The 14115-nt window shown below is 47.4% G+C and overlaps 1 long non-coding RNA gene across 1 annotated transcript; it reads right to left on the bottom strand.

The window, feature by feature from the left end:
- Positions 1-6855: 6855 nt before the first annotated feature.
- On the bottom strand, positions 6856-9679 carry LOC148107354 (uncharacterized). The gene is made up of 4 exons (XR_015722599.1): positions 9456-9679; positions 8145-8225; positions 7817-8009; positions 6856-7625 (listed from the first exon to the last, which is right to left on the bottom strand). It is a non-coding gene; the product is annotated as an uncharacterized LOC148107354 (long non-coding RNA).
- Positions 9680-14115: the final 4436 nt, after the last annotated feature.

The following is a 14115-nucleotide window of genomic DNA, read 5'->3' as shown; positions in this document are numbered from 1 at the left end:
AGCCTAACCCTAATCCGAACTCTAACCCTAACCCTATCCCTAACCTGAAACCTAACCCTAACCCTAACCCTAACCTTACCCAAACCCTAACCCTAACCCTAACCCTAACCCTAACCATAACCAGAAACCGAACCCTAACCTTAACCCTAACCCTAACCCGAACGCAAATCCTAATCAGAACCCTAACCCTAACCGGAAACCTAACCCTAACCCTAACCCTAACCCTAACCCTAACCCTAACGCAAATCCTAATCAGAACCCTAACCCTAACCGGAAACCTAACCCTAACCCTAACCCTAACCCTAACCCTAACCCTAAGCCTAACCCGAACCCTAACCCGAACCCTAACGCGAACCCTAACCCTAACCCTAACCATAACCCTAACCCAAACCCTAACCCTAACCCGACCCTAACCCTAAAACTAACCCTAACCCTAACCATAACCCTAACCCGAACCCTAACCCTAACTCTAACCCTAACCCTAACGCGAACCGGAACTGTAATCCGAACCCTAACCCGACCCTTACCCCAAACCTATCCCTAACCTGAACCCTAACCCTAACCCGACCCTTACCCCAACACTATCCCTAACCCTAACCCTAACCTTAACCCTAACCCCTAACCCTAACCCTAACCCTAACCCTACAGAGAACCCAAACCCTAACCCTAACCCTAACCCGAGCCCTAACCCTAACCCTAACCCAAACTCTAATCCAAACCCGAACCCTAACCCTAACCCTAACCCAACCCGAACCCTAACCCGAACCCTAACGCTAACCCTAACCCTAACCCTAACCATAATCCTAACCCAAACCCTAAACCTAACCCGACCCTAACCCTAACCCTAACCCTAACCATAACCCCTAACCCTAACCCTAACCCTAACCCTACACCGAACCCAAACGATAACCCTAACCCTAACCCTAACCCGAACCCAACCCGAACCCAAACCCGAACCCTAACGCGAACCCAAACGCTAACCCTAACCCTAACCATAACCATAACCCTAAACCGAACCCTAACCCTAACCCGACCCTAACCCTAAAACTAACCCTAACCCTAACCCGAACCTGAACCCTCAACTGAACACGAACCCTAACCCTAACCCTAACCCTAACTCACCCGAACCCTAACACTAACCCAACGTAAAACCTAACCCTAACGTTAACCTGAACCCTAACCCTAACCCTAACCCTAACCTGAACTGTAACCCTAACCCTAACCCTAACGCTAACCCGAACCCTAACCCTAATCTGAAACCTAACCCTAATCCTAACCCTAACCGTAACCCTAACCCGAACCCGAACCCTAACCCTAACCCTAACCCTAACCCTAACCCTATCCCTAACCCTAAACCTAACCCTAACCCTAACCCTAACCCTAATCCCTAACCCAAAACCGAACCCGCACACTAACCCTAACCCTAACCCTAACCATAACCGGAACCCTAACCCGAACCCTAACCCTAACCCTAAGCCTAACCCTAATCTAACCTGAACCCTAACCCTAACCCTAAACTGAACCCTAACCCTAAACGTAACCCTAACCCGAACACTAACCCTAACCCGACCCCTACCCTAACCCTACCCCTAACCTGAAACCTAAGCCTAACCCTAACCCTAACCCTAAACCTAACCCTAACCCGAGCCCGAACACTAACCCTAACCCTAGCGCTAACCCTATCACTAACCTGAACCCTAACCCTAACCCTAAGCCTCACCCGAACCCAAACCCTAACTCTAACCCGAACCCTAACCCTAACCGAACCTAACCCTAACCCCAACCGTAACCCCAAACCTAAGAGGAACCCTAACCCTAACCGGAACCCTAACCCGAACCCTAAGCCTAACCCTAACCCTAACCCTAACCTGAAACCTCACCCTACCCTAACCCAAATTTGAAGCCGAAACTGAACCCGAACCCTAACCCTAACCCGAACCCAAATCCTAACCAGAACCCTAACCCTAACCGGAACCCTAACCCTAACCCTAACCCTAACCTTAGCCCTAACCTCACCCTAACCCTAACCCTAACCCTAACCCTAACCCTAACCCTAACCTAAACCGAAACCTAACCCGAACCCAAACCCTAAACCTCACCTAACACTAACCCGAACCCTAACCCTAACCCTAATCCTAAACCTAACCCAAACCCTAACCCTAACCCGAACCCGAACACTAAACCGAACACTAACCCTAACCCTAACCCTAACCCTAACCATAACCATAACCAGAAACCGAACCCTAACCCTAACCCTAACCGAAAGCTGAACCCGAACCTGAACCCGAAACCGAACCCAAAACTGAACCCTAACCGACACCCGAAAACTAATCCTAACTCTAGCCCTAAACCTCACCCGAACCCTAACCCTAACCCTACTCATAACCAGAAACCGAACCCTAAACCTAACCCTAACCCGAACCCGAACTATAACCAGAACCCTAACCCGACCCGTACCCCAACCCTATCCCTAACCTGAACCCTAACCCTAACCCTAACCCTAACCCTAACCCGACCCTTACCCCAACACTATCCCTAACCCTAACCCTAACCATAACCCCTAACCCTAACCCTAACCCTAATCCTAACCCTACACCAAACCCATACCCTACCCCTAACCCTAACCCGAGCCCTAACCCTAACCCTAACCCTAACCCAAACCCGAACCCTAACCCTAACCATAAGCCTAACCCTAACCCGAACCCTAACCCGAAACCTAACCCTAACCTGAACCCTAACCCAAACCCTAACCCGAACCATAACCCTAACCCTAACCCGAACCTGAACCCTCAACCGAACACGAACCCTAACCCTAACCCTAACTCACCCGAACCCTAACACTAACCCAACCTAAAACCTAACCTTAACCTTAACCTGAACCCTAACCCTAACCCTAACCGGTAACCCTAACCCTAACCCTAACGCTAACCCGAACCCTAACCCTAACCTGAAACCTAACCCTAACCCTAACCCTAACCCTAACCGTAACCCTAACCTGACCCTAACCCTAACCCGACCCTAACCCTAACCCTATCCCTAACCTGAACCCTAACCCTAACCCTAAGCCTAACCCGAACCGGAACCGGAACCGGAACCCTAACCCTAACCCTAACACGAACCCGAACCCTAACCCTAACCCGAACCCTAACCCTACCCGAACCCGGACCCTAAACCGAACCCTAATCCTAACCCTAACCCTAACCCGAACCTGAACCCGAAACCGAACCCGAACCTGAACCCTAACCATAATCTGAAACCTAATTCTAACACTAGCCCTAAACCTCACCCGAACCCTAACCCTAACCCGAACCCGAACCCTAACCCTAACACAAACCCGAACCCTAACAAGAACCCGAACCCTAACCCGAACCCTAACCGTAACCCTAAACCGAACCCTATACCTAACCCTAACCCGAACCCGAATCCAAACCCTAACCCTAACCCATACCTAACCCTAACACTAACCCTAAACCGAACCCTAAGACGGGCATTAATCCCAACCCGAACCCTAACCTGAACCCTAACACTAACCCTAACCCGCACCCTAACCCGAACCCTAACCTGAACCCGAACCGGAACCCTAACCCTAACCCGAACTTGAACCCTAACCTGAACCCTAACACTAACACTAAACCGAAACCAAACCCGAACCCTAACCCTAACCATAACCCTAACCTGAACCCTAACCCTAACCCTAACCCGAACCCTAAACCTAACCCTAACCCTAAACCTAACCCGAACCTGAACCCTAAACCGAACACGAACCCTAACCCTAACCCTAAACCTAACTCACCCGAACCCTAACACTAACCCAACCTAAAACCTAACCCTAACCTTAACCTGAACCCTAACCCTAACCCTAACCCTAACCCTAACTCTAACTGGAACCCTAACCCTCACCCTTAACCTAACCCGAACCCTAACCCTAACCCGAATACGAACCCTAACCCTAACCCTAACCCTAACCTGAAACCGAACCCTAACCCGAACCCGAACCCTAACCCGAACCCGAATCCTCACCCTAACCCGAACCCTAACCCTAACCCTAACCAGAACCCTAACCCGAACCCTAACCCTAACCCTAACCCTAAACCTATCCCGAACCTGAACCCGAAACCGAACCCGAAACTGAACCCTAACCGTAACCCGAAACCTAATACTAACCCTAGCCCTAAACCTCACACGAACCCTAACCCTAACCCGAACGATAACCCTAACACGAACCCGAACCCTAAAGCGAACCCAAACCCTAACCCAAACGCTAACCGTAACCCTAACCCGAACCCTACACCTAACCCTAACCCGAATCCAAACCCTAACCCTAACCCAAACCTAACCCTAACCCTAACCCTAAACCACACCCTAAGAGGAACACTAACCCTAACCCGAACCCTAACCCTAACCCTAACGCTAACCCGAACCCTAACCCTAACCCTAACCCTAACCCTAAACCAAACCCAACCCTCACCCTAACCCTAACCCTAAGCCTAATCCGAACCCTAACCCTAACCCGAACCCGAAACCTAACCCGAACCCTAACCCTAACCCAAACCCTAACCCGAACCCTAACCCGAACCCTAACCCTAAACCGAACCCTAACCCTAACCCTAACCCTAACCCGAAACCAAACCCGAACCCTAACCCTAACCCGAACCCAAACCCTAACCCGAACCCCAACCCTAACCCTAACGCTAACCCTAACCCTAAACCGAACCCTAACCCGAACCTGAACCCGAACCTGAATCCGAAACCTAAACCGAACCCTAACCCGAACCCGAACCCTAACCCTAACCCTACCCTAACACTAACCCGAACCCTACCCCTAACCCTAACCCGAACCCTACACCTAACCCTAACCCGAAACCTAACCCTAAACCTAACGCGAATCCTAACCCTAACCCTACCCTAACCCGAACCCGAACCCTAACCATAACCATAACCGTAACCCTAACCCTAACACGAACCCTAACCCTAACCCGAACCCGAACCCGAATCCTAATCCTAACCCGAACCCTAACCTGAACCCGAACCCGAACCCTAACCCTAACCCTAACCCTAACCCGTATCCTAACCCGAACCCTCACCCGAACCCTACCGGAACCTTAACCCGAATCGTAAAACGAACCCGAACCCTAACCCTAACCCCAACCCTAACCCAAACCTGAACCCTAAACCCAAACCCGAACCCGAACCCTAACCCGAACCCTAACCCGAACCCGAAACCTAACCCGAACCCGAACCCTAACGCGAACCCGAACCCAAACCCGAACCTTAACCTGAACCAGAACCCGAACCCGAACCCGAACCCGAACCCGAACCCGATCCCTAACCCGAACCCTATCCCGAACCCGAACCCTAACCCGAACCCTAACCCGAAGCCTAAACTGAACCCGAACCCGAACTATAACACTAACCCGAACCCGACCCGAACCCGAACCCGTACCCTAACACGAACCAGAACCCGAACGCGAACCCGAAACCGAACCTGAACCCGAACCCGAACCCGAACCCGAACCCATACCCGAACCAGAACCCGAAACCGAAACCTAACGCGAAACCGAACCCGAACCCTAACCCGAACCCGAACCCTAACCCGAACCCGAACCCTAACCCGAACCCTAACCCAAAAGCACAGAGACGATGTGAGGGGCTTAGACGATGCCTGGGCAATATTGTTTCTTACACCTGGGTGTGTGGCATTTTGTTTACCTGGCTACCCCCACTTGGCATAGGTTTTCCACAGCAAGCACCTATTGTTCGTCGGAAGCCGTTTTTGCCCCATGGGTCTCCGGGCGGTGTTCGTTGGGGTTGAACTCCTGATAGCAAAACCGCCGGGATGAGGGAAGGGCTCAGAGGTGACTGGGCCCTGTGGTCTCTTACAGGTCAGTGTATGGCATTTCCTTCACCTTGCCACAGGCACCTGGGAGCATGTCTGCATGTGGAGAAAGACTTTCCCGTGGGAAGCCGGTTTTTGTCAAACGGGTCCCAGTGCTGTGCTCCTCTCTTTTCACTCCTGCTGCCAGAAGACCAGTGAGGATGGGAGGGCTTAGTACATGGCTGGGCACTGTGGTTTCTTCCAGAGACGTGGATGGCATTTGCTTTACCGTGCCACAACCACTTGGGAGAGGGTCTGCACCTCAGGAAAACTGTTTCCGTGGGAAGCCGGCTTTTGGCCAAACGGGTCTCAACCCGTGGGCCTCGGGTGTCCCTCCGGCTCCCCAAAGCACAGGGAGGAGGTGAGGGGCTTAGACCATGCCTGGGCAATGTTGTTTCTTACACCTGGGTGTGTGGCATTTTGTTTACCTGGCTACCCCCACTTGGGATAGGTTTTCCACAGCAAGAGCATATTGCTCGTCGGAAGCCGTTTTGGCCCCAGGGGTCTACGGGCTGTGTTCGTTGGGGTTGAACTCCTGCTAGCAAAACCGCCGGGATGAGGGAAGGGCTCAGACTGTGCCTGGGCCCTGTGGTCTTTTACAGATCAGTGTATGGCATTTACTTCACCTTGGCACCGGCAGTTGTGAGCATGTTTGCACGTTTCGAAAGATTTTTCTGTTGGAAGCCGGTTTTTGTCAATCTCATAGGGAAGAAACAGAAACTCTTTGGCATAACCTGACTCACCCAGCATTAGTAAAGCAGTACCAGAACTCAGCCCAGGGCCCCTGTCGCCTACCCAATTGAAGCCACCACCATGCCTCTATCGAAAGGAATTCCCAAAGACTCTCCTCTGACTCCACCACCAAAGAAACAGCAGATTGAATATGGCACTTCATAATATCGAGATGATACATCTAGTATAGTTAGATACACAAGGTTTACCTTTTTTTGTTTTTTATTACATAATGTTATAGTCTCCATACAGTACAGTAAATTTCGATGATACATTAGTTGCATATAACACCCAGTGCACCATGCAATATGTGCCCTCCTTACTACCCATCACCAGCCTTTATTTTAAACAAGAAAATGCTGCTCTGAATAATTTTGAATTTTCCCTCGACCCCCATTGTAACTCTGGGATGAAAAGACTAATCAGTGATGAAACATCACCTTTGACAATTGGAAAGACATCATCCATATTTGTATGTGACAAAAGGCCATCTAACACTAAATGGTGGCCACTCACCCATATCTTAGGCCCAACTGTATAAACACTGTCAAACGTATATCTTAAAAATAGACAAAGAGTAAACCTCACCTTCCCTTTCTAATGAAAGAGTGTTTCTAGGAAACAGCTGTTCAAAATACATTCATAAGCAGTCAATGAACAGAGAAAATGGGATCCCCTGCAAAGTGCTCCAAGCTCAGAAACTAAGTACCTCCTTCACCAAATTCAGAACGCTGACAACTATTACTTAAGTTTTACTTCATGGCTCAACTAGAGAAAAGAGAAAAACCCAGGAGATGGTGGGTTAATGAGGATTTTACTTCCAGTCCTGATGTGGATATGACATTTCTCCAAATGGACCTGCCGCTTTCTCTGAATGCTGGATCCCGTGTCAAGCTGCCTCACTGACTCAGATGCAGGCGTTCAAAACCTCGGGTCTCGTGGAGCCAGAGCAGAGAAGTGTTGTCAGATGGGGAGAAGCAGCTCCTCGGACCTAAAGCCTGCACACCTGCTGTGGTTTCTGGGAGAAGGGGAAACATAGACTTGTCTTTTAGTAGTAATTATCTCCCAGCCCATTGCCAGCATTCCCAGGAAATAGCTAGCACAATGCTGAAGTTGGGTAAGGGCTCTGGGCCTTCCTAGCGCCACACCTGTGCCTGAGGGAACAGGGAATACCCTGCTGAACTCGGGGAACTGCTCAAGGTCCATTACCTGCACTGTGTCGGGGGACAGGGGCACCGCACTGAAGTTGGGGACTGTGCGGTCCTTTCTCTCGCTCTTCCTGGGGAACACGGGAAACCCTGGAATGTCTGCGAACCATCCCACAAAAGCTTTGCTGAGTGGGTGCCCTGGAGTTCCTGGGTCTGCGGTGTATGGCCGGTTGACAGAGACTAGGCAGAAGAGACTTTCAAGGGAAAAAGGAAAGAAACCTGAGTCTCCATGATGAACTCTCTCAACATGCCCTTCCAGAACCCCGCCTCTTACCCGGGGTGCCCCTACTCCCAGAAAGCCCACCTATGGCCACACAGCATGCACTCACCCAGCCAGGAACTCCACAGGTCCACTCTCTCAAAACTCCACTTCCTTGGCTCCTGGTCTGCGTCCTTGGGCTGCTCCGGATCTGCACACAGAGACGTAGCTCCACCCCATGGGGTGATTGCTTGGGGAGTATGATGCTTCCAACTCCTTGAATGCCAGGCAACCAGCCCTATGACTCACAACTCTGGGAATGCAGAGGTCCAGGAGGCACCTCCTTGGCTAAACGCCCTGAGCAGGCATGACGGGGATCATGGGCAGGGCTGCAATCACACACACACACACACACACACACACACACACACACACACACACACGGCCCCTTTCGCGGACCCCTCTAGCTGCAGACCACCCTCAGAGCCCTGCCCCTTCCCTTCTGCACCAACCCTTCCTGCAAGGGTGTGCCTGGTTCCTGGCAAGATCAGCTGCTCTCAGACTGTTCCAGCCTTGGGCTTTAGGAAATGCAATGCTTTTATGCATATCCAAGGCAATTTTAAGCGCCACAAGGAATGCTCCAAGCGGGAATAGCTTTGCCTTCTTGTCTCACCCATGGAGTGGATAGTGCTTCTCAGACCTTCAAAACATCCTTCTAGGGTGAGCCCATTTGTGCTGCAATCTATATACACATGCTTAGTTCTACAGGGAAGGAAGGAAAAGCCGGCCTTCTGTTCTGTCGCGGTTGTGAACCAGGAACATTTATTTTTCACTTGAAAACAGAGTGTTATTGTTGACACTAAATGAAGGAACCTTTTAAAACATTTTAGAGAGGAAGGAAGAGAGTTTTATTCAAACCCAAGTCAAGGACAGCTGCCTGGGAGACACAATCTTCACAAAGAAGGGAGTGCTCCAGGGAAGGAACATTTAGGGCAGGGTCATATATTTGTTCTGAGTTGTACTACGTACAGTTATACATCACGATGAGGAAGAAGGTTCCAGAAAGTGACAGACTTTTTCTTATGTTTTCAGTATGTACAAATCAGTATGACTTTAATCTTATGGGAGCAAGAAAGGTTCTTTTGTGTTCTCACCTTCATGTTGGCAAAGGCATTTTTTGGTTCTCTTTTTCTTTTTGATGCATATGGACAATAAGTGCTGGGGGCAGAAATAGGGCCCATGCTTTGAGGGTTTGCCCAGTCATTTTGAGCTGGGTAAAATGTTAAAGGAGAGCTTTCCTGGGAGGCCAAGATCAGGCCTCACAGATGGTATGACATAAAAATTACTCTTATCCTTATCATCACTACCAAATGGTGGAACGTGAGATGAAAGCACCTTTCCAATAGTAAAGAGACATCAAAGGACCCCTACAGAAGGTTACCTGCTCCATGGTCAACACAGGTGACAGAGGCATTCATGGTCTCTGGACTCCTCCCCTTGTCCTGCCCAAATCTCTGAAACATAGAGATCATTTACAGTCAGAATTTTAGACATCTTAGAGATGTCTGGCACCATTCCCTTGGACTACAGAATACAACAGAATAGCTCACTGTCACAACACGAAAGTGCCCCTGGATACACTAAGTTCTTTCTCCACAACGTTGGCCTTAATGAAATCATAATCGTAACATAGAAACACTACGATGGTTGGGAATAAATAATCACAGGTAAGGGAATATTTAGGAAATCTTTAGAAGCATTGTCTCATTCTATAGAAGAGGCTGCTTTAAATACTATTTCCGACCTTACAGGACACTCTACAGACCAGAGCCTCCATCAATTAAAAAAGCATAGTTCTTTCAGTCACTTTAATATCAGAAAAATAGTATAGTATCTCTATTCCTAGGGATCTTTAAGTCTCCGACTCAAAGGTCCTCCACTGAGAGAATTATCTTCATGATCATGATGGGCAGAGGTGAAAAGGCAGCCAAATTCATTCCATTTGGCCACACAACAAGAAAATCCTAATATTTCCTAGGTTTCCAGATTGAGAAGACCAGGGGTAGAGCGAAATGGTACCTTGTATGGAAGAACAAGGGATTTGGAGTCAGTTTGGAGATCCCACTTAGGTTTCTGACACTAAAATCCTCTGTAATTCATATCATTTCTGAGCCTTTGTCTATCCATCTAAAAATGGGACTCATTCTATCTACACCCCAGTTGAGAAGTTTACGAGGGAGAATGCTACTCAGAGCCAGTATGGATTCTCCCAAGAGCAGGTGCTCAGGAGCCATAATTACCATTGGGTCTATATCTTTTCCAGAGAAAAGAACACATGGTGAAACCGTGTTTCGAAAAGATGACTCACAAGATGATTTTCACACTTTCATGAAGGTCAAGAAACTGCTATTTTGTTGTAATTCTCTCAGAAATCATGTTATTAGCCTGGTGGGGACAATAGCAACATCACCACTAGGAGTGGGGAGCTTCTCATCTCCATATGGCTATGTTGACTACCTTAACACAATGCCACCAGAAAGGAAAGCTGGAGGGAGGTGTGTGTGGGCACAGGCCAAGGCTGCCAGGTGTGCCTGGGACATGCAGAACTCTGATAGGAGGCTTAAGTCCTGTCTATGTTAGGATAGTCAGTGCTCTTCAGAGACAAAGGGCCATTGTGTGTGAGCCCTGATGTAGAAAAGGTGGAAAATGTCCATTGCGATTCCCTCTCTGACCCTTAGGATATGCAGCAAAGTTACATTGAATTTTTAAACATGGAGGGATTTCCTGGTCTTCTTTTCATGAGGACTCGGGCTCTATTCCTTGGTGGCCTACGAATAGAATCTAGTTAGTTTCAGGATGTTAAAATGTAGACATGATTCATGGAACAACATATCATCTGTTTGGGTAAATAGTCTATGACCACTGGAAATAATGTATTCTGCACATATTATGCAATATTACATAGACGTCAATTAGGTCACATTTGTTACCAATGTTTTGTCTGCTTTTTCCATCAGATATTGAGAAAGGCATATTAAAATTTCCAAACAAAATTTCCAAAAAAAGAGGATGCCGATCAAAAATGTGTGAAAACGAAAAGAAAGTGCCATCACTCCATTCAGTGAATCAGGTTTGTGCAGAGAGACGGTAACGTTGATCACTGAAGACACCAGGGTTTTCCAATATGTGTGTTGAACCTTAAGGAAACTGCCATAGACGTAACTCTCAGTAAGAAGAGCATGGTAAGGGTCTTCCAACTCCCATCCTCTGTCATGATGATGGAAGCATGTTGCAGAGTGGGAATGAAAGCATAAGGGCCACTAACCAATCTTCAAGGAAGAACATTGTATCAAAGCCAACATTCACCTGACATCTTCGGTCGTGAAGATGAAACTATTGGCACAGGTGTCTAAGAAAACGTAGGGAAAGTGCCATATACTGAAGTCCACGAAAGAACACCATAGAGAAAGCATCTTGCATCTCACAGTCTTCTGTCATAAAAACGGAAGTATGTGCAAAACTGTCTGTGAAAACAGACACATAAAGCACGTTGTTTCACTCTATACAGGAACACTGTATTGACACCATGTCTCAACTCACAACTTCTGTAGTGAAGACGGAAGCCTTGGTAAGAATGTGTGCGAGCTCATAAAGAAGTGCCGTCTACTTAATTCTAAGAACCAAATCTGTGTAGATAGAAAACAATATCAAACCAACCTCCTGACAAATGGATCAACCGGGGTTTCTTTCCTGTGTGTTGAACCTTAACGAAAGTGCCATAAACTTAATAGTAGGTGAGAGCACTGGGTAGATAGCATCTTTCAACCAACAAATTCTGTCATGAAGATGGAAACGTTTTCATCATTGCCCTGAAAGCATAAGGAAAGTGGCAGAGACTTAGCTTCAAGAAAGGACCGTACCGAATCCATCCTTCAAGGCACGTCTTCTTTTACGAAGTTGGAAGCATTCTCAGAAGTGTTTCTCAGCATAAGGGAATTATCGTACGCTTAACTTTATGAGGGAAATCTGTAGGACACTGTCTGAAACTCAGATCTTTTCTCATGAGGCTGAAAGCATTGGCTCAAGGGTAAAGGAACTTGTAAAGAAATGACGTTTACTCCACTCTGAGCACCAAGGTTCTGTATAGAGAATGAAACTTCAAACATCCTGATGCATGAAGAGAGAAGCTTTTTCAAATATCTGTGTTGAACGGTAAAAGTGCCATATGCTTAGCACTATTAAAGAGCACCATCTGGAGACAACTTTCCAAATCAAGTTCATGAGGGTGGATGTATGTTCCAAAATCTGCATGAAACCTAAGGAACATTCTGTATGCTCAGGTAAGAACACCCTTGGAAAAAATCTTTCAACTCACATCTTCTGTAATGAAGATGGGAGTACTTGCAGAAGTGCAAGTGAAAGCATAAGGAGAGGTCCTATCTAAGTAGTTGTGAGAAACAACTCCGTGTTGATAGAAGGCAACATCGAAGTAACATGGTGACCCATGAATATACACCCGTTGTCCAGCACGTGCCTTGAACCTTAAGGAAAAGGGCACTATATACAAATCTCAGTCAGAACACCGAATGGACACCATCTTCCAAGTCACAGCTTCTGTGAGGATGATCGCAAGTTTTTCAAGTGTCTACGAATGCATAAGGAAGGTGTCACCTACTTTACACTAGGAGAGAATACTCTATCTAAAAGCATCTTGCACCTCACATCTTTTCTCATGAAGTGGGAGCATTGTGCAAAACAGTGCCTGCGAGCATCAAGATAATGCACTTCGTTTAAAACTGTAATAATACTACGCAGAAAGCATCACTCAGCTCACTTCTTTCATGAGGATGAAAGCCGTTCGAAAAGGTTGTGTGAAAACAAAAAGAAAGTGCAATCAGTCAATTAGCTAAAGAGTTTGTGTAGAGAGACGGCAACTTTGATCAGTGAAGACACTAGGGCTTCCCTATATGTGTTTCCTTAAGGTTCACTTAAGGAAACAGCCCCAGATGTAACTCTCAGTAATAGGAGTGCATGGAAACAGTCTTCCAACTCCCGTCGTCTGTCATGATGATGGAAGAATGTTTCAGAGTGGGAATGAAAGCATAGGGAAAGGGCCAATAACGAATATTTAAGACAGAATATTGTATCGAAGCCATCTTTCACCTCACGTATTCGATGATGAAGATGAAAGCATTTCAACAGGCGTCTAAGAAAACATAAGGAAAGTGCCATATACTGAAGTCTCTGAAAGAACACCATAGAGAAAGCATCTTGCATCTCACAGTTTTTCTTTTTTCTTTTTTAAATGTTTTATTATGTTTGTCAACATACAGTGCATCCCCGGTTTCCGATGTAAGGCTCGATGATTCATTAGTTCCGTATAACACCTAGTACACCATGCAATACGTGCCCTCCTTACCACCCATCACCGGTCTATCCCATTCCCCCACCCCCCTCCCTTCTGAGGCCCTCAGTTTGTTTCTCATAGTCCATAGTCTCTCATGTTTCATTCCCCCTTCTGATTACCCCCCCTTTCTTTATCCCTTTCTTCTCCTACCGATCTTCCTAGTTCTTTTGTTCCATAGATGAGAGAAATCATATGATAGTTGTCTTTCTCTGCTTGACTTATTTCACTTAGCATTAGCTCCTCCAGTGCCATCCATATTGTAGCAAATGTTGAGAACTCGTTCTGATAGCTGAGTAATATTCCATTGTATGTATGGACCACAACTTCTTAATCCAGTCATCTGTTGAAGGGCATCTCGGCTCCCTCCACAATTTAGCTATTGTGGACATTGCTGCTATGAACATTGGGGTGCATATGGCCCTTCTCTTCACTACGTCTGTATCTTTGGGGTAAACACCCAGTAGTGCAATGGCTGGATCATAAGGTAGCTCAATTTTTAACTTTTTAAGGGACCTCCACACGGTTTTCCAGAGTGGCTGTACCAACTTGCATTCCCACCAACAATGTAGGAGGGATCCCCTTTCTCCACATCCTCTCCAACAATTGTTGTTTCTTGCCTTGTCTATTTTTGCCATTCTAACTGGCGTAAGGTGGTATCTCAGTGTGGTTTTGATTTGAATTTCTTTGATGGCTA

The sequence above is a fragment of the Ursus americanus genome, chromosome 32, assembly GCF_024610735.1.
Source record: "Ursus americanus isolate L20-20 chromosome 32, mUrsAme1.1.p, whole genome shotgun sequence".
Lineage (NCBI taxonomy): Eukaryota > Metazoa > Chordata > Mammalia > Carnivora > Ursidae > Ursus > Ursus americanus.
Note: the sequence above shows the minus strand (reverse complement) of the source record. Positions and strands in the feature narration are given on the sequence as shown.